The sequence below is a fragment of the Solea senegalensis genome, linkage group LG9 (assembly GCF_019176455.1).
Source record: "Solea senegalensis isolate Sse05_10M linkage group LG9, IFAPA_SoseM_1, whole genome shotgun sequence".
Taxonomy (NCBI): Eukaryota; Metazoa; Chordata; class Actinopteri; order Pleuronectiformes; family Soleidae; genus Solea; species Solea senegalensis.
This window is the reverse complement of record NC_058029.1, coordinates 2,383,478-2,405,708: the sequence shown is the minus strand read 5'-3', so window position 1 is coordinate 2,405,708 and position 22,231 is coordinate 2,383,478.

Genomic DNA, 22,231 nt, shown 5'->3' with positions numbered 1-22,231 from the left:
ATGACCGTGTGACTTTAATATAAATCTAATATTCAAAGTTAAAGTAAGTAAAACATTAATAATATACAACATTTTGAACTGTCAGGTCAAAACATTTACATTAAAAACAAAATAACACGTCAACAACAAATCTATCGATCGCACCAAGCATCTAATGACAGCGACGTCTGAGCCAGTGGATCATTTCATCAGGACAGGCCGAGGTAACGCTGCTCTGTGCCGGGCGCTGTGAGCGTCGCGCGTCCGCAGAGGCGGAGCTGATCACCTCTGACAACGTCGCTGCCAAACTATAAATACGTCATATCTTCATACACAAACCACATGTTTGAATTCTAAATGACTAAATGAATTTCTCGCCTCAAATGATGTTAAAACTTTGTTCCGGGAGAGAGAAAAATATTTATTTCAGGTTTGTATTTGTATTATCTGCTACTAAGTTCCGCCAAAATGCATTCTGGGATATATGGCTTTCCTAAGTACGCTCAAGTCACCACCCGATGCATACTTGGTAAAACGGGTGGAGCGAGAACACGTCTGGGTATGAGAACCGGACTCGCTGCTCACGTAGAGAATTGGAACAGAACTTGGACTGAGGCTGATGACGTTTCACAAGTACAGACAAGTATGGAGAAAGGGCCCGTGTTAAGAATAAAGCTCATATAATCATCACATCGTCAGGGAAAACTCCTACATATTGTCATGTGAAATGAAAGTGCGTGTGTGTGTGTCAGCAGCACAGACCCTGATCAAGTCTGAGGCTAATCCTCTGAGACTGAGCCTTCAAACAGCAGCAGGACAGAGACACAGGGACGTGGACTGTATTTGTGCAGAGGAGACGCAGCGAGGAGCAAAAGACGAGACGATGAGAGATGGAAGACGGATGGATGAGTGGGTGTTAATTACAGACAGGAGAGACAAGGTGTGGAAGTGGAAAATTGGATATTGAAGAGGAGGAGCAAACACAGAGAGGCGTGTCCTCAGAGACACTGATGCTGGCAGAGACGGATGTGAGCAGGTGTAGAAGAGGAGGAGTGACCACACTGACCACACACTGACCTGCAGTGATAACACAGATCTGTGAGGACAGAGACAGAAAAGCTGAGAGTTGACTTTTTATTTGTTTGCTGTTATTTTGTGCACAGTCAGCACGTTAGGTTTGTGGACTGAGGGCGAACAGATCGATGTGTTTCAATTCCCCCGAATACTGTCCTCCGTCTCTGAGAGACAGACAGAGAATACTGTCCTCTGTCTCTGAGAGACAGAGAGAGAGAGAACCAAACCGAACCCTACTGTTACCAACTGAACCGCACTGTTACCAACTGAACCATACGGTTACAAACCGAACCGTACTGTTACAAACCGAACCGTACTGTTACAAACTGTATCGTACTATTACAAACTGAACCGTACCGTTACAAACTGAACCGTACTGTTACAAACTGAACCGTGCCAACAAACGAACCGTACTGTTACAAACTGCGTACTTATTACAAACCGAACCTTCCGCACAAACTGCTACTGTTACCAAACTGAACCGTACGTTACAAACTGAACGTCGATATTACAAACCTATATCGATACGTTAAGATATTACTTACATACGAACGTACTGTTACAAACTGTATCGTACTGTTACAACTGTATCTCTTACTGTTACAAACTGAACCGTACTGTTACAAACTGAACCGTACTGTTACAGACTGAACCTCGTTACAAACCGGAACTGCATTACAAACTGCTACAAACTGAACATTATCATTACAAACTGAACCATACTGTTACAAACTGAACCATACTGTTACAAACTGTATCGTACTGTTACAAACTGTATCTTACTGTTACAAACTGTATCGTACTGTTACAAACTGTGTCGTACTGTTACAAACTGTATCGTACTGTTACAAACTGTATCGTGCTGTTACAAACTGAACCGTACTGTTACAAACTGTATCGTACTGTTACAAACTGTATCGTGCTGTTACAGCTGCTGCTGTTACTGCTGCTCACAGTAAAGTGTGTCAGACAGACGATGTGTGTGAGTGAGTGAGTGTGTGTGTGTGTGACTGTCCTTCAGGAAGGTCCTTCACCTGACCTGCTCAGCCAGAGCTAAGTCGCTAATGTGCTCTGTGTGAAAAATGACACTGACTTCAATGGTGTCAGATTACAGCAGCTATGAAGCGAATAAGAGGCAGAATGAAACAATAAATCTCAACAGCAGAGAGAAACAGTGTGGAGACAGTAACCCTCAGGTTACTGTTACTGATGTTACTGCTGTTACTGTCAATGTTACTGATGTAGTGTGACCCAGAAAAACCTCCAATGTGGAGAGACTTCTGCTTTTTATTTATTTACTGAGATTCCCCCAAACTAAGTCCCTTCGTCCCAAACTAAGTCCCTTTGTCCCAAACTAAGTCCCTTGAGTTGGTCTCTCACAAACACACCGGATTCACGATTAAAGAACTTTTCTCCTTTAAATCAAATATAGATTATCTTAGTGACCAAAGGTGAGTAAATAAATAATATATTTAATAGTTTTTGAGGTGCAGCTCAGTTTATTGTCACTTGAGTTTCACAAACATTTACCCTTGTTAAAATCTATGCTAATATTCATCTTCATGTGGATGATCAATGACTTTGTGGCATCTTACAAATAAATACCTACTTTTTACTTCTTGAACAAGGTTTTAATGGAACTGAAATAGAAACTTCTTTGTTAAATGTCAGGAAAAATATTCCTATTTTCCTACTCGTCCCCTTCAAGGTTCACAGATAAAACATGTGTTCCTGTCTATTTGTAAATAAGTGTGGTTTCATAGACAGATGCAGTGTCTCGATCAGCTGACCGGTATAAATAAAAGTCAATGAAACAACCGTAAAAATGACAGAAACAAGGTTGACTTCATTAAGACGGGACATAATTCATTGGTGGAAAAGTGGAGCCTTGTTGGTCTGAAATGATCCATCACTAACGATGATGATCTGAAGAGCAGAAGTAATTATATGCTCTTTGTCGTCCACGTTCATAAAAGTGATAAATGTATGTTTGAGATTCCTCTTTATCCAGTCCGTGCTCGTCTCCACCTGTTCAAACACAAGCTGTTTGACTTTCCCATTCAACGACTCGTCCACCTCCACATCTGTCACCGCGCGATGAATCACGACTCAGCAAACCAACCGAAAACTCCCGTCACAGGTCACCACCCAGTCTTTACAGACCTCCACCTACATGAACGTCACGTCACCGACGCGGATTCACCAAACAACTTTGCTAAGGTCGATGTTTCTTTGTCTGCGGACAGAACGGACCAGTTTTTCCTCGAGGACCAAAGACCAAGACCACACAAGATCCACAATGTTTGACGAGCAATTCTCAAACTTATGAACGGCGTGGTCCAATTTCATCTACTGCCACGGGAAACTTTAAATCACAAGCAAAACTTGATATTTCTAAAAATCACTTTCTCACCCACAAGTGCGATATTTCTACGAGCTTGATAAACACAAACAGCTAAAAGTAGCATTTATCAATTTAACTAAAAAACAAACAGACGTGTGTGCTGCAAAATCTACTTATAATTCCAACAAATTTGAACAAATCTTTTTAATTTTTAACTGCTTTAAAAGTCCCTAGTTTGTGTTTGTGACACGTAGAAATCATGTCACCACAGTTTCACACAGCCGTTGCTATGACGACTCCGCCCACATTGAGGAGGAGCTCTAAAGTCATGGAAGCGGCATCACATAGTCCACATATTCCCTCACTTTGTCTCCGACCCTCGTCTCATTGCGAGGTTCAGAGACAACGAGACAGCGAGTGAAGTTCACAGACTGGACCTTTAATGACGGCTCTTTTATTTGCAGTTATTTCAGTAAATTCAATGACTTCCTTCAGCGGGAGGTCAGGAAGCAAAATGAACAGGAGCAGCATCTTTGAAGATTATGATAATGGAAAAACAGAGAGGATTGTTTTAAAATTCACCCGCACGTCCACACGTGTGATTATCCTGAACTTTCTCAGCCAAAGACGTGAGAAACATACACATGAGTTACTGTCACTGTTTTAAATATATATATATGAATATGTATATATACATATATACATACATATATATAAACACTTCACAACAAATACATCAATGAATTCAAATGAAAGAGGAAATCAGAGAAAATATAGCCGCGGTGGATTTTAATGCGACCACAAAACAGTCATTAGTGATTGAGTGAATCCAACAGTCTGACATCCCATCATTGACTCTGCTGAATGCTACAGATGTTCTGCACTGAGAGGGAAATTAAAAACCTTCACATTAGAGCGTTCAGAGGAGCAGATGCCGCTGAAACAGAAACACACTGAGCTCTGAGAGCGAGGACGGCGCTTCAAAAAGAGAAATCATGCAAATCAGGGCCGCCAGCCACCGTGTTTACCGAGGAAAACAAACGTTAAGAAGAAAAAAGTCAACGTCCAGAGAAAGGTGTTGTTACAGCTCAACTCAGACATGAGAGGATGAGAAGTTTAGTGACAAAATCACACAAAATAAAGGCTTCATTTATGAAAAACTGAGTCTCAAGTCACTTTTATCTACAGCGATGTGAGCAGAAATGAGGCGTTACACGGCGTTGCAACGATTAATCAATCATTAATACATTTTCACATTAATTATCGACTACTTTGATCAACTGTTAATCACGTTTTTAAGGCTTTTCAGTGTCTTACTTAATATTTCCTCGTTTCTTTGCCGCATAAAAAGAAGAAACCATTCAAACTGAATTACAGGGTTCTTGATTTCACGTCTGTATTTCTACTGAAGCTAAATATTTTAACATAAATTAACAAATAAATATGGTTCTCTGAACATGTCTTACTTTATAGTATATGACAGTATGTATGTGTGTGTGTGAGTCACTGTGACAGTGAATGACAGTGAAGTGTCTCGACATCCTGGTGTTGTGCTGTGAAGACGTGTCCACAGAAGGAGCATTCATGAAGTGAATGGACATGACGTGTCTCCACATAAACTGGGACATGACACTGAACACATCATTTCGTTTCAACAGAGTTTCTCCCACACCAAAGTCCATCGAGAAAATCAGTGATTTCAGCTTCAGCAGTAGAGAGGAAGGCACATATGGCCGGGGAAGAGAATCATTCTCCTCCTGTAGCCTGAAGTGGCTGTATCAGAAATGACTGAGAAGGAGAAAGAGCGAGAGAACACAGCGATGAACAGGATAACTGTCTCATCTGCTGGTGCATGCAGGACCCGGACTTCAGTTTCCTCCACAGCTTGGAGTCCCAGAGAGTCTAACAATCGTCCAGTAATGATTATTTAAAAAAGGCCCGATTCATTTGTTTTAGCCTCTGTTGTTGAGTTATTTACAGTAATATATACTTTACAAGTGAAGACGATCCACTGATCCACAGAGCTCTGTGTGTGATAAAAGCTGCCTGCAGAGATGAAGCACGAGAGCAGAGGAGCCTGGAGCTCCAGCCACATCTCACACACACACACTGCACTTGCCTTGCACTTTTTACACACACAAACACACGCTGCACTTGCCTTTGCGCACACACACACACACACACACACACACACAAACACACACACACACACACACACACACACACACACACACACACACACACACACCGCGCCACACCTGCATACGCCTGCAACACACACACACACACACACACACACACACACACACACACACACACACTCTCACACACAGAAAATCCCTGAGGAGTCGCCGCCGAGAAAAACCAGGGAAACCCACATCTGCATCACAGCCAGGGAAAAGAAACTAAACATAAATAAAGACATATGTGTGTATATGTATATGTATATGTATATGTATATATGTATATATGTATAAATAAATCAGTGTGACTGTTTACAGAGAGTTCTTCATGTTTGGTTCAAACAGATGTAATTAACGTGGTGATAGTACGAGCTGAAGGTCACGCTCTCCTTGGTCTCCTGATCAATCCAGACGATCAGATATCACACACACACACACACACACACACACACACACACACACAATCAAAACATGGCTGTCAAACACAAACATGCTGTAAAAACACAGACAGAAGCCGAGAAACATCTACGACTGCTACTGTTACGTCGGAGATGGCGACTGCTACGACGTCCTGACAACTGTTACGTTGTAGACAACGACTGTTACGTCGTAGGCGACTGTTACATCGTAGCTGACGAGTGTTACGTTGTAGACAACGACTGTTACGTCGTAGGCGACTGTTACATCGTAGCTGACGAGTGTTACGTTGTAGACAGCGACTGTTACGTCGTAGCTGACGACTGTTACATCGTAGCTGACAGTGATACGTTGTGAACAGTGACTGTTGCGTCGTGAAGCGACTGTTACATCGTAGCTGACGAGTGTTACGTTGTAGACAGTGACTGTTACGTCGTAGGCGACTGTTACATCGTAGCTGACGAGTGTTACGTTGTAGACAGCGACTGTTACGTCGTAGCTGACGACTGTTACATCGTAGCTGACGAGTGTTACGTTGTAGACAGCGACTGTTACGTCGTAGCTGACGACTCTTACGTTGATAAAACTTGCACTCGTCACATTTTGTGACAGAATAAAATGCGAAACTCGATCACGACGTTCACTTTAAACTTGGCAGGTGTGAGCACTGACGCCTTTTTTAATGTTGAAAGGACGAGAAATATCATAGGAGTTATCGTTAAAAATCCGACAATATACAAGGTCAGTTATTATTTAGCCATAAGCAGCTGATTAACATATAAAAATTGTCTTAAAAGATACTGAGTGATTAACCCTTGTACCTGTTTTGTATGAACGTGTGAATGAATGAAAGAGTTGTAGGACTGGCTTCATTCGTCTAAATAAGACAAGTGTCATCCTCTCATCCATCAGTGTTTGCTCTCACTCACTTGTTTTCTGCCTTTGCAGCTCAATCAATACAGAAAAAACATGAGTCCAGCTCCTCCCTGCATCTTTATCTCATCTCTGCTCTGTCTGTCTCTCTCTCTCTCTGTCTGTCTCTCGCTCTCTCTCTCATTATCTCACCAACATCTTTCATTCATTTTTTTCCTCTCACCATTCATCTGCACCGAGACAACAAAAGTCCTCAGTGTTTCCATCATCAGCAAAGTATGTTTCCTGGACACGACTGAATAATTCTGTTCTTTCTCTGTCTGTCTCTGTGTCTCAGCTTTTTTCTTGATTAAATGTCGGAAGGTGTTTTTTTGCAGCCAGGTCACGACCTTTGCTCAGCAGTGAGGCGGTGTTGGACAGATTGCTGTGGACAGACAAACTGCTGTGGACAGACTTCGAAATCCAACAAAAACTCACCACAATGAAAATATCTGATCCTTCTAACTGATCTGACTTTTTACTCACATTACTTTTTTTTCGTAATATTACGTCTTTTTCTTATAATAATTAATAATTCATCTATGTATTATGACTTTTTCGTAATATTACAAATGTTTTCATGTAATATTACGACTTTATTTACGACTGTATTACTTTATTTCCAAAAACCAAACATTTTTTTCTTCAGTATAACACCATATCCATACTGGTTGAAGAACACTAACTGAAACAATAAAAAATAATTCAAAAACCCCAAGGCCCCACACACACACACACATATATATATACACATATACATATATATATAAACAGACAATATATATTCTGTGTGCATGCTCTTTATCATCCCGCTCAGATTTGATGAGTCTTCACTTTTGGACAAACACTGATTAAATCATGACAAATCAATCCCGATCCGCGTGAGTCCACCCACCGTCTTCCCTCCTCCCAGCCGACATACTGAGTTGGCATCTTCCTGGACGTCGGAGTGATCCGATAAATAATGCATCGCGGTGATGCCATTATGTGCTCATTTGTTCAAAAGCAGAGCGCTCTCTTGGAGAAGATGTGCACCAATCAAAAAGTCTCTCAGCTTCTTCAAATTAGGTTTATGGAGGAAATCAAATGAAAGTTTTGTTTTCTCGTCTCACAGATGGAAACAAAGAAGAGAACAACAGCAGAGTGAATCAGAAGGTCAAATCATTCAATCTGGGGAGTTTGGGAATTTGTTACGCACTTAAATTGGGAAGAGAATGAAAAGGCAGGAGATGTCTTAGAGCATCTGGGATTTTTATCTTATTTATTTATTTTTTCTTTCTCTTCAGTTTCTTTTCTGAAGGGAGATGGACTCAGGAATTCAATCAGCTTTAGAAATCCGAGGCTCCGCCTGGATGTACTGTATGTGTCCCGCAAATACCAATGAATAGGAAACAAAACAAATAAAAAAACACCATCAAGAGGAGGAGAAGACATTTAACCTAACTGCAGCAGAGCGGAAACATAATGCAGTGCCATAGGAAAAAAATAACAACAACGTCGTCCCGGCTGCAAGCTCTTAAATTACTCTTCAGGAAATGGAAACTAAATTAAAGCTACAAACTTTTCTTTTTACACGACTCTGTCTTCTCGCCATCTGGCTCCGACGATTCAATCTGTGTTCCACCTTTACGCTGTTGGCTGAACACGAGCCAGTGCTGTGGTATCGATCCACTCTTTTATTTTCTCTTCTTCCATCCAAAGGCAGCTTTCTGCCAAATAATGAGCCATTATATACATCCACCAAGAGTGGTTGCCAAATAATCAGTCATTATATAAATTCACCAAGTGAGTGTTGCCAATTCATGAAGAGTCAATACATCAACCAAGAGTGGTCGCCAAATAATGAGCCATTTTATACATCCACATGAGTGTTGCAGAATAATGAGCCATTCCATACATCCACCATGAGTGGTTGCCAAATAATGAGCCATTCTACACATCCACCAGGAGTGGTTGCCAAATAATGAGCCATTTATACATCCACCAAGAGAGTGTTGCCAAATAATGAGCCATTGAATACATCCATCAAGAGTGGTTGACGGAGAATCAATTGATCCAAGATGGAACTGCTAAGTTGGTCACTGAAAGCGATCAACAGAGTGTTCTGAACAAGAAGTTCAGGTTCTGGTGAATCTAGATGCCCAGATGGGACCTTCATGGCTGGCTACATTTGGGACGGATGGGATAAGTGGAAAGTCGTGTGCCTTGCCGCACTGGATGTAGAGGATGTCGAGGATGAGTACATATTCACATTCATGACAACTGGAATGCTCTCCTTGGGATGTGGTATGTTCTTGACTGCATCTCTGAGTGCTACCTGACGTTGAAACATGTTTTTGTCAAAATGTCATAAGAAAAAGAAAATTTGTACGAAAAATTGTACAACGAAAATATGTATTCTGTGGGTAATGGGGGCGGGACTAGATAAGTTTTTGCTTCTCCCGCTTTCCCTTTCGGTTATGTGTATTGTGTGGACTACACTAAGATGATGTGTGATGATGAGTGATCTAACTGACATGACCGAAATAAACATAGAAATAAATATAATAAATGAAATAAATAAAATAATGAGCCATTTTATACATCCACCAAGAGAGTATTGCTAAATAATGAGCCATTCAATATGTCCACCAAGAGAGTATTGCCAAATAATGAGCTCTTTTTATACATTCACCAAGAGAGTTTTGCCAAATAATGAGCCATTTTATGTGATTTTTTTGTGATGTGTAGGTCATTCCCCCAAGTTCCATTAAAGTCACAAAGTCACAAAAATCAAATATTCAGGCCATCCCTGTCTGTTATTGCAACAACAACAACAACAACAACAACGACGTCCTGGCTACGAGCTCTTAAATTATTCTTCAGGAAAAGGAAATTAAAACTAAACCTACAAACTTTTCTTTTTACATGACTCTGTCTTCTCGCCATCTGGCTCCAGTGCTTCAATCTGTGTTCCACCTTTACGCTGTTGGCTGAACACGAGCCAGCGCTATGGTATTGATCCACTGGTACAGACCCCTCTTTTATTTTCTCCTCTCCCATCCAAAGGCAGCTTTCCGCTTTGATAGCACCGCTGTCGCGGATAGACGCATAAATTCTCAAGCCCATTTGCTGCGAGGGGGCGGATAAATGGATGTGAAATCAGGCCTTGAAAAGCCAACGTGGCGTGGTGAGGAATTTCATTCTGAGCTCATTAGGAAAAGCACATTTCCCTCTCTCTGTGTATGTGTGTGTGTGTACGGTTTCAGTGAGCTTCTACATTCTCATTGAAGTGAGAGTTAGCACACCCTGACAAAATGGCTGCCAGCGGAGAGACGAGGGAAAAACTAAATATTAGCCACTTAACAAAAGACTTGCATCATAAAATCTGCACCTGCTTAAAAGTCTGAACCACTGACGTGAAGAAATCCTGCAGAAGAACGAAGAAAGTAGACGAGAAAGACGACGACGGAGAAGAAATGATGGTTAAAAATGCCAACTGTTGTAAAACACTGCCACAAAACAAAGTCTGCGATATCTTTCAGAACATGTTCCTTGCCCTCCACCTCAATCTCCTTTATTTCGCTGTTTTCCAACAAGAAACTCTCCCACACCAAATTCCATAGAGAAAATCAGAGATGTTAGCTGGCGGGGACACAGGAGCTGCTGGTCTACTGCTGCCTCGTGTGGTCACTTTGTGTCACTGAGATAAAAAAAAAGGATTTCAAATGCCAAAGTCATAAATTAACATATTTGAAGTTAGTGACAGAGGCAGCAGTGGATCATCACTGATTTTCTCTGTGGGGTTTGGTGTGGGAGAGTGAGTAGTTTACAAACGTCAGTTTCCTAGACAAGTCGTATCGTAGATTTTATTTGATGTAATGTTTTTTAAGCAACCAAAATCAGTTTTTACATAATGTAAAACTGAAGTTTGTAAACCACTGCTGCCTCCATCACTAACTTCAAATGTCTGATTAAGTAAAATTCTTCTGTGTACTTTGGTGAGGGAGAGTGCGTGGTTTACAAACTTCAAGTTCCTGTTATAAAGCCTTTAATTAAGTCACTAAATTCAGTTTTGAAACAACACAATTAGCAAACTGCAGAAGATTGTAGTCCCGACTGCCATGTTTTCTTAGATCACTGAAATAACCTGAACTCTCTCTCTCTCTACTTGCTTTGGGAATCTCGTGCTGCAGATTTCCTTTGGCACAGGGAGCGTGGGAGAACTGGAGGTTCCAGGTTTGGGGCTGGACAGCGACACAGAGGAGACACAGAGGAGACGAGGGGAGCAGCTCCTGAAGCTTCTCACTGCTCTGTGACAACAGGGCATCTGTGTGTGAGGCCCAGCAGAGTAAATAAGGCTGTGTGCAGTCACTGAGCTGCCCCCATCAAAGCTGTCACAGTCACCAACATCCTCTCTGTGTGTGTGTGTGTGTGTGTGTGCGGCTGCTCTGGACTAATGTGAATGGAAGACGGCCCCGAAAAGAGAAAATCTATAAAACACCGTCTGCAACAAACAATTATATGAAATCGTTTTGTGTTAAGGTGTGAGAGCGGGAGGCTGGAGGTGAAGTCGGCTGAAATTCACAATCCCCTCGACGCCGCGTTGCCTCTAAGACCTGCTGCTGTTTTTTTAAAGTTGAGAGGAGAAGTCGGCACAGGCAGGAGACGAAGGAGTCGGGCTTTGTTTTTCTTTGAATGTACAGTACCTGCATGAATGTGAGGAGACTGCACACGGGGAATGATTGTGCCCACAGGTATGTTAATGAAGCAGGAGCTTCTGGGTCCAGGTGGACGTGCCGACACTCTGAGGAAAATTCTGCTCTGCATGAATTAACAGTTAGTGAAAGGATCTTTTTTTTTTTTTACTCCATCATGTAGAGCTGAGCCACATGTTATCACGATATATGTTTTTATATCATTCAATATCAATATTTATATCACGATATACCGTAAATCAAATCCATATTTCTAATTAATGTCCCAATATACGAGATATAACTTCTGTAACACAAACAATTAGGCTTAAATGAAAGAAATAATGGGACAGACAAATAATGAGCCATTCTATACATCCACCAAGAGACTGGTTGTCAAATAATGAGCCATTCTATATGTACACCAAGGCACTGAATGGATTCCATACATCCACCAAGAGTGGTTGCCAAATAATGAGCCATTCTATACACCCACCAAGAAATGAGCCATAACATACATTCCATACATCAACCAAAAAACTGGTTGCCAAATGATGAGCCATTATATGCATCCACCAAGAGACTGGCTGCAAAATAATGAGTCATTCCATATAGACACCAAGAGACTTGTTGAATTCCATACATCCAGCAAGCGTGGTTGCCAAATAATGAGCCATTTTATACATCCACCAGGAGAGTGGTTGCCAAAAAGTGAATATTTTTTGTGATGGGTAAGTGATCGCTTGTTTGTTCTCATTAAAGTTTGGTAAGAATTTCCTCACTGATGACGTCACAAAAATGATCTAATATTATCTGATATAGATTACAGGTTTTTCAGTCCCATTGAATAAGTTCATCTCAGCGACATCTTCAGATCAGGATGAAGTTTGCTATGTTCATGTCAGATGGTCATATCTATAAGCAGCTGAAGTGGAATCAGAACGTAAACATTACAAAAACACTTCACAAGCTTCACATGTTTGATCTCATCTCCTCCTCCTCCCCTGTTCACACTCTACAGCTGCAGGTCGTCTCTAATGAGCAGAGCGTTGCAGCTCTGGTCCGGTGTGCATATCTCACCCTCCACCACAGGGCGGGAGTGCAGTGAGGCGACGCGTGACGCCTCATGATTGAGCCCTCTTTAGCTAACAGGTGCTATTATCTCTGCAAACCTTCAGTGCCACCGCCGCCGCCTCACACGTGAGAAAAAAAGATGAACAAATGTAAATTATTCAATCACAAGCAGAGAGGCACAGCGGGAAATCACAGACTGAATGAGCCGCAGTGAGTGGGCTTCTGGACTGCACGCAGGATAAGAGCTAAAAAAAAAGATTTCTAAAGGTGGGAGTGGTTTTTCCAGGATTCATGACAGTGAACCCCAGTGATATCCCGCTCAGCTGGACTGAAATGAATCAATCTGTCCACATCAAATCCACACTGCGCTTTTATAAATGAAGCCCAGCAGTTTTTTTTTAAAACAAATGACAAATGTTTCCTGTTGGAAAAAGAAAATCTACATCAGTTTAAGTCTACAATATCTACATCACATGTTCACGTCTTTATCTCACTGTGAGACAGACGTTTCTGACAGGAAACTGAAGTTTGTAAACCGCTCACTCTCCCACACCAAACCACATAGTGATAGTAACAGTGATTTTAGCATCACACACACAGGAGTTGTTCATCCACTGCTGCAAATGTCTTATTAAGTAAAACCCTGTGTTTGAAATCCTTTGTTCAGATTCACCTCAGTGACACAAAGTGACCACACAAGGCAGCAGTAGACCAGCAGCTCATGTGTCCCTGTGAGCTAAAATCACTGATTTTCTCTATGGGGTTTGGTCAAAATCCCTGGATCAACAGCATTTTAGCTGAGTCACGTTTCAGGCTATTCATGTCTTTGAAATATCTTAAAATGACGTTTGACTCTTTTGAAAGTGTAAAACGACTGAATATCGGACCGATGTCGGGATCGGACGTGGAAAAGTAATCTGGTAAGACTCCTGAATGACCACTGAACCACTGCTACTTCTTTAGTGCTAGTCTTTAGTTCAGTGACGAAAATCAGTTTTTCTTTGTGTCTCAGGCTGTTCTCAGCACATTGGGCCAGCAGGGGGTGCTCACAACAACAACAACAACACGTACTCTGTGTGTGTGCATACTTAATACACTTCTATGCTCATGTGACCGCCCCCGCCGGTGACGGATGACATCGCGACAAAAAAGAGCCGCAATGTTTTTCTAGTTCTCCAAAGCCGACAGGAAGTCGGTGACCTTCATCTCTGCAAGCTCCGCCTCCAACCGAGTCACAAACGCAAAGTAATTTTCTCCAACAGGAAGAAGAAACGCGGCCTCCCTACAGGAAGTCAGGAGACGAGAACGAGAGCAGGAGGAAACAGCGAGGGAGAAGATTGAGGTGGAGGGCAAGGAAGAAAGAAAGAGAAAAAGATGGAGGAAAAGATGTGATGGATTGAAAAGGAGGGGGAGGCGGTTTGAAGAGAGGAGATAAATGGAGAGGAGAGGGGGGAGGAGGGGAAGGAGGTTTTGGGTCTTATTTACACGTAGCTGCCAGTATGACAGGTAATTTGGGCAAATTCTCCACAGAGCCTGAAGCAGACGGCGGGAGGATAAAGACGAAAGAAGGGAGTAAAAAAGAGAGCGAGAGAGGAAAGAGATGGAAGGACGGAGGGAGGAGGAGGGGGGAGAGAGGGGAGGAGAAGGACGTGCAGAGATTTCCTGACTTCAGCCCGAGCTGAGTTTAACCAACAAGAAAAAAAAATGTATTTTACAGATTCTGATCAGAGCAGAGGAGGAGAAGGAGAAACGGAGGAGGAGGAGAGAGGGTGGGGGAGGAAGAGGAAGAGGAAGGGGAGGTGGAGGAGTTGGAGGGCTGCCGTGTTTACAGCTCCAGGCATCACAGTTGTCATCCTTCATCCTTCACATTAATCCGTTCACTAACTGGTGAACTAACACTCAGTCTTTATGAAACCTTCTCAGGCACCAAACACATCGTGACCTGCAAAAACTGCCATCTTTGAAGGCCATCCCATTATTGTTAAAAACACAGCAGCAGCAGCAGCAGGAGGAGCAACAACGTTCCACCTCGCCTCTCTAAAACTAACAAAGCCTTCCTTTTGTAGTCGGAACCCGGAATTTCCCAAAGTCATGGGGCAGTCCTTCAACGTGGAACCAGATCCGGATGAAACTTAGTCTGGTGGTAGAGCGTCTGATCCTGCAAATATATTCAAAAGTTGGTTCAAATCCGACGAGTTTTGACAGAGATACTAGGAGTTGTTTTTGCAGTTTTGCCCATTAATAAGAGATGGGGGTTCCTTGAAAATTTGACGGTTTTTGTGACGTCATCAGTGGGTAAATTCTTACCAAAACTGAATGGCAACATACTTGGCTGATCGTCTACACATCATGAAAAATTCAAACTGATCTGTCAAGATGTCGCTGAGATAAAGGCATGTGAACTTGTTCAATGGGACTGAACCATGTTACATTTTCCCAAACACCAAATCAATAATCTGGATCAGAACCAGATGAATATGATAAGTTATTTTTACAGTTTTGCCCATTAATAAGAGATGGGGGTTTCTTGAATATTTAATCTTTTTAGTAACGTCATCAGAGGGTGAAGTCTAACCAACAATTGAATGGGAGCATAGTTGGGTGACGACCCACCCATCATGAAAAATTTGGATTGATCCGTCAAAAAAAAAATGTTGCTAACAGAAGAATAAACTTACAGATAAACCGTCTACAGGAGAGTGTGTGTGTGTGTGTGTGTGTGTGGGCTGGCGAGACGGGGATTGTGGCTTGATTGCACTGAAATATAATCACAGACAGTGGGATTATGGATTATTAGGGATTATTAGGGATTACCTGCTTTGCTTCAGTGGAGTGTGTAATTGTAGTAAAAAAGAAAAACAACAACAAAACAAACAGAGAGTGATGATGGGAGATATCATAATGAACGGGTGAGGATCATAATGAATGGGTGTGGATGATAATGAATGGTTGAGGATCATAACGAACAGCGGAGGATCATAATGAACAACAGAGGATCATAATGAATGGGTGAGGATCATAATGAATGGACGAGGATCATACTGAATGGGTGAGGATCATTATGAACGAGCAAAGATCATAATGAACAGGTTAATATTTTCTAGTTTCTGTGATTTTTCAGCTTCTTAAATGTGAATATTTTCTAGTTTATTTGCTCCACGTGAGAAAGAATCACTTAGGTAATAGAAACATTTTACCACATTGTTCCTCTTACCAGCAACATCCTCATTTTATGGCCCTATCTATTCTCTCTAGTCTCTCTAGTATATAGTTTCTATAGTCTATATAGTCTCTTTAGTTTCTAGAGTCTATATAGTCTCTCTAGTTTCTATAGTCTATATAGTCTCTCTAGTCTCTATAGTCTATAGTTTCTATAGTCGCTATAGTATATATAGTCTCTAAAGTTTCTATATTCTCTATAGTCTATAGTCGCTATAGTCTATATAGTCTCTATAGTTTCTATAGTCTATATAGTGTCTCTAGTCTCTATAGTCTATAGTTTCTATAGTCGCTATAGTCTATATAGTCGCTATAGTCTATATAGTTTCCATAGTCTATATAGTTGCTATAGTCCATATAGTCTCTATAGTTTCTATAGTCTCTTTAGTTTCTATAGTCTCTTTAGTTTCTATAGTCTCTATAGTCTATATAGTTTCTATAGTCTATATAGTCTCTGTAGTCTATATAGTTTCTATAGTCTCTATAGTCTCTCTAGTCTCTCTAGTCTCATGCTCACTGATTATTTTTCCTCACCACGGCGTCGCGTCATCGTGTCCTTGGGGAAAACGACACTCGCCCCAAAAACCTTTTCAACAACATAAAATTGAAACTTTACACATGTTCACACCGGATAAGAAACAGACTGACGCGGTGCCAACATTATTTATTTTAATGTCAACATTTGCATACGCACGCGCGTGTGTGTGTGTGTGTGTGTGTGTGGCGTCCACACGTCTGATTATGTCTCACTACGTCTCCTCCTGCTTCCTGTGACTGTAAACAAACACAGCGTTGATTAACTGCTCTTCACTCTGACCTCAGTCTCTACAGAAAAAGTGCAGAAATGTTCAAACCCTGTGTTTGTTCCACACAGGTAACGTCGCACACGCTCATCCGTCAAACTCCAGGTAATTAACTGTGAGGCCTGAGAAAGAGCCTTAAGGACTCCATTAACCCGTGACGCTAACAAGGCTGCACACACACTGAACACACGTGTGTGTGTGTGTGTGTGTGTGTGTGACGAGAGCAAAGAGGAAAATCCATTTCATGAATATTGGATTTCATGATGAGGGTGAAGAGAACGCGGATCGTTCTTTAATGACCTTCAGTCCACAAACATGAATCTTTTATTAGCCGACGTCTCTTTGATGTGGACCAAGGAATAAAGAGGAAGAAGAGACGCGGCGGCCATTTTACCCCCCCACTGTGTTTTCATGGACCATTAGAGGAGACTGAGGTCGAGCACCTGGATCATTACACACACACACACACAGACTAGACCAGACTAGACTAGGCTAGACTAGACCAGACCAGACAAAACTAGATCAGACCAGACCAACAGCAGAGCAGAGCAGAGCAGAGCAGAGCAGACAAGACCAAACCAGACCAGAGAAGACCAGATAAAACCAAACCAGACCAGAGCAGAGCAGAGCAGATAAGACCAGAGAAGACCAGAGAAGACCAGAGCAGACTTCCCTCCCCCCCAGAACACATAGTCATTGATCTCAGAGGAAGAGTTCCCTCTCTCCTCACTTCTCTTCACTGAGGTTTGTCTGGAACTATTTAAAAACTGTTGACTGCTCTGTTGCTGTTTGTTTTTAAACCCACAGTTCTTCTCAAACATCGCTCAGTGAATCAATAAAATAACATCATCATAACATCCAGGTGTGAAAGACTCTGAAGAACGTTGTTATACATTTTCTCACAATCTATGATCGATTTATTGAGGAAATAATGGACAGATTAATCCATGATGAACATGAATATAAAGGCAGTGTGTTACAGTGGCTACAGCGGGGGAGGGGCTACTGCAATAGGGGAGGGACTGCAGTGGCGGGGGAGGGGCTCAGGGACCGACAGAAAAGTGTGACACGTCTCTTAACTCTTTTTATCGCCTCTGTCCAGATCTCTGAGGACATGGACACGTCCCAGAAAACAGCAAATCTTTAAGTGTGGCACGAGGAGGAGGGTGAGGGGGAGGAGGAGGACGACGAAGAGGAGGAGAGGGACGAGAAGGAGGCAGAGGAGGGTGAGAGTGAGGAGGAGGAGGACAAAGATGAGTGTGAGGAGTGTGACACAAAGCGTAACAAACACAACACAGAGTGTGTGCTTGTTACATTCTAACAAATGTAATGTGATTTGATTCACTGTATCCTCTGACTGTGTAATTGCTGCCTCTGAATTGAAATGTTACACTTTTTCAAACACACACCATTTCAAAGGCTGCTCGCTCTGGAGGACGTGACGACTCTTTTCTTTCTTTTTCCCTCTGTTACGTCCACGCTTTCAGCCTCTGAGTCTCAGAGAAAAGAGAATCTCTGCTCATTTAGAGAGCGGAGACGCACGCACACACACACACACACACTGAAGTGTCAGACACCAGACATCTCTATACTGACTGTGACAACATCAAATCAATATCACAACATAAAATGTTGATCAAACCTGGAAATGATGATGTTCTCAAATATTTTTGTCCACAAACACAAACATGATTCAGTCTTAATGATTTTTTTGTTTTATGGAGCAAAGAAACCAGAAAATATTCACATTTAAGAAGCTGAAAAAATCTATGGACTTTGGTGTGGGAGAGTGAGTGGTTTACAAACTTCAGTTTCCTGTTGGAAAAGTCTGTGTAACAGTGAGATAAAGACGTGATTCCAAGTGTAAGACACACGTTGTAACAAATTGCAGTAAAATCAATTTCAGACAGTTTTAGTTTGAACTGTGTGAAGTGAATGAAACCCTGGAGACGAGTCGTCTCCATGCCGTCCTGAAAAACCTCACATTAATTCAACACACAAAACTCATCCAGTAACAAAAATAAAAAATATCACCATAAATGGAGGAAAATCTATAACACGAGCAGAGAGTTTTTCTCTGTGGAGTTTTCACTCTTTGTAAAAGAATAAGATTAAACATCGCAGACTGATGTCGGTGAGACAGAGACATGATGGATTCATGTGAGGTGGAGACTGAGAAAACACCTGCTCACATCTGTGTCTCTGCAGAGGACACATCCATCCTGATCACAGCTGTCACAGCCCCAATAACACACCACACAACGTACTGCTGAACCAGGGAACGACGTGCTGTTCAGGAACAATGTACTGCTGAACGAGGGAACAACGTTTGTTCATGAACAATGTACTGTTGAACGAGGGAACAACGTTTGTTCAGGAACAATGTACTGCTGACCAGGGAACAATGTGCTGTTCAGGAACAATGTACTGCTGAAGGAGGGAACGATGTTTGTTCAGGAACAACGCAGCTGCCGAGGAACGACGCTTGTTCAGGAACAATTTACGCTGAACGAGGAACGATGTTTGTTCAGGAACAATGTACTGCTGAATCCAGGAACAACGCTTGTTCAGGAACAACGCATCACTGAACGAGGGAACCACGCTTTGTTCAGAACAACGACTGCCCAACAGCACGTTCAGAACAACGGTCGTTGAACGGGAACGACGCTTGTCAGGAACAGCGCATCGGAACGAGGGAGCCACGCTTGTTCAGGAACAACGTACGCTCAACCAGGGGAACAATGTGCTGTTCAGAACAATGTAATTGCTGAACAGGGAACTACATTTGTTCAGGAACAACGTACTGCTGAACGAGGGAACGACGTTTGTTCAGGAACAACGTACTGCTCAACCAGGGAACAATGTGCTGTTCAGGAACAATGTACTGCTGAGGAGGGAGCTACATTTGTTCAGGAACAACGCACTGCTCAACCAGGAACAATGCTGTTCAGGAACAATGTACTGCTGAACGAGTGGAAACGACATTTGTTCAGAACAACGCATCGCTGAACCAGGAACGACGCTTATGAAACAACATACAGCTCAACCAGGAAAATGCTGTTCAGAAACAATGTACTGCTGAAGAGGGAAACAACGCTTGTTCAGAACAACGCATGCTCAACCTGGAACAATGCCGTGCTCGTGCTGAGAACGAATGCACTGCTGAACGAGGGAACGATGTTTGTTGAGGAACAAGGTACTGCTGAACGAGGGAACAACGTTTGTTGAGGAACAATGTACTGCTCAACCAGAGAACAATGTGCTGTACTGCTGAACGAGGGAACGATGTGCTGTTCAGGGACAACGTCAACAGTCAGTTGACAGGAATTAGAATCAGAGTTTAATCTCTTATATAGACATAAATCTTTTTCTGTTCCTATAGGAGACAGAGTTGGTTTGTGGAGCTCGCTAGCGACCCGTGTGTGTGTGTGTGTGTCTATTAAAGTCTGGGACACAATTATCTTATATGTTCTTTTCTCCTCTTCCTCCCTCCATCTCTCCTGCTTAGTGTGAATGAGAGTCAGGAACACAATTACTTTCTTTTCTCCTGCACTTCATCCATCCCTCTCTCTCCCTCTCTATCTCTCCATCTCTCGTGGCTTCAGGAGGAGTCGGTGAAATATTTATTATTGATCTGTTTTCCTCACTTTAATTTATTTAGCCTCGTCTTCCCCTCCACACAGAAACACAGAGACAGAAATCCCCAACATGAAGAAGCCGTGATGTAGCATCTGTTGCACGCTGTACTTTTTACTCGCGTAAACAAAACGCGCAGCAGGAGGCTGGGATGAACAACGACAGCGACAATGCCAACGACGACGACGACAACAACAACAACAACAACATGAGTAGATTTCTGCTGCAGGCTTTATTTGTTGTTGTTGTTGTTGTTGATGACAGGAAACACTAAAGGTGCTGCTCTATTTTTGTGTGTAAAGGAAGTTTCTGCACATGTCTGCAGGCTGTTGAAGTTGTGGTCGTCATGGCAACAGTCCCTGAGAAATTATCACCACGATGGTTAACAGTTTTAAAGGCGGACTAAATGGATTCGCTGATGAATCTGACGTTATCTCTGTGTAATTAAAGTGGCCTCTGTGCGATCGTATATATATCTACATAATATACACATGTCCCTGTGGTAGAGTATGTGTCAGGGTGGGGATAGTACAGGGTTTGTTTTTGAGTGTTTATGAGATATGTTGTCAGCGGTGGAAGTTTGTAAACCACTCACTCTCCCACACAAAACCTGATTTTCTCTATGGACTTTGGTGTGGGAGAGTGAGTGGTTTACAAACTTCAGTTTCCTGTTGTAAAAGTCGTGAACATTTGTTCTTAAAGATGTCTTAGATATCAGTGAGCCTCTGTGTCTGATTCTCAGCAGCAGGGGGCGCTCACAGAGCAGTGTGTCAGCGCCTCATACGGACACACTTCAAACACCATGAACTCTCTTTTTAACTTCAAGTTTTGAGTCGTGAAAATTCAGCCTTCACTGGAAACTGACACACACACACACACGTTCGACATTCATGACTTGAAGGGACATTGCATTGACTTACATTCATTTTCTGGAGACTTACTCTAACCTTAACCACAATTACTACTAGCCTAATCCTAACCCTGACCCTAATCTCAACCAAACCTTAAAACATATCTTCACTTTAAAATGAAGTAATTTACGTTATGACAAGTCCCCATAATGTCACTGTGTAAACAGATTTAGGTCCCCACAACATTAGTAATACCTGGAGACACATCTCACACACACACACACACACAGACACAGCCTGCATTAGTGCCTAAGCCTTTTCCATTGATTCGCAGCCGAGCTCCTTGTCTTGTGGTAATGAGGACAGGGAGGAGAAGCAGGACCCCGGTCCCTCGCAGCGTCCCCGAGGACGAGCAGCCTGCACTAATCTGAACCATGTTTCCACTGATGCTAACTCCCTGACACACAAAGAAAGACTAGAGGGAAGGAAAGCTCACAGCGCTGCGCCTCTCACTCTTTCTCTAACGTTCTTCTTAAACGTGGACCATCTGCACGTCCTCTCTCTCTCTCTCTCTCTGTATTTTTCCTGCAGACATCTTATTCTGCAGTGGGAAGCGAAGCCTTGAAAACCATTCTGCCAAAGCTCCTTCCATTTGTTTTCTTGTTTTTTTTTCCATATTTAAAAGTGAACAGGACTGTACGGAGATGAATGTGTTGAACGCACGTTCTCCTTCTTCCCCGCGATCGATCAGCTGCTCATGGAGCGATGAATCGTCTCAGACGATGAATCTCGTCAAATGTCCTGACATTGATCGACTTTTTCTTTTTATTCCTGATGTTTTTTTTCAGACCGTCAGCTGATTAATCGTCTTTGTCCTGTTTTAAACGATCGCTGTTTGATCAGACTTTTAAAATCCACCATCGCTCGACCTCTCAAAACAACAGTATCACACACACACAACAAACATTACATTTCAGCCATTTATTTCTTAAATAAATGACTCATGTGCTCATTTCCTTTGGTCAGTATTTGTCCTCAGATGCAGTAATTTGTAGTATTCATG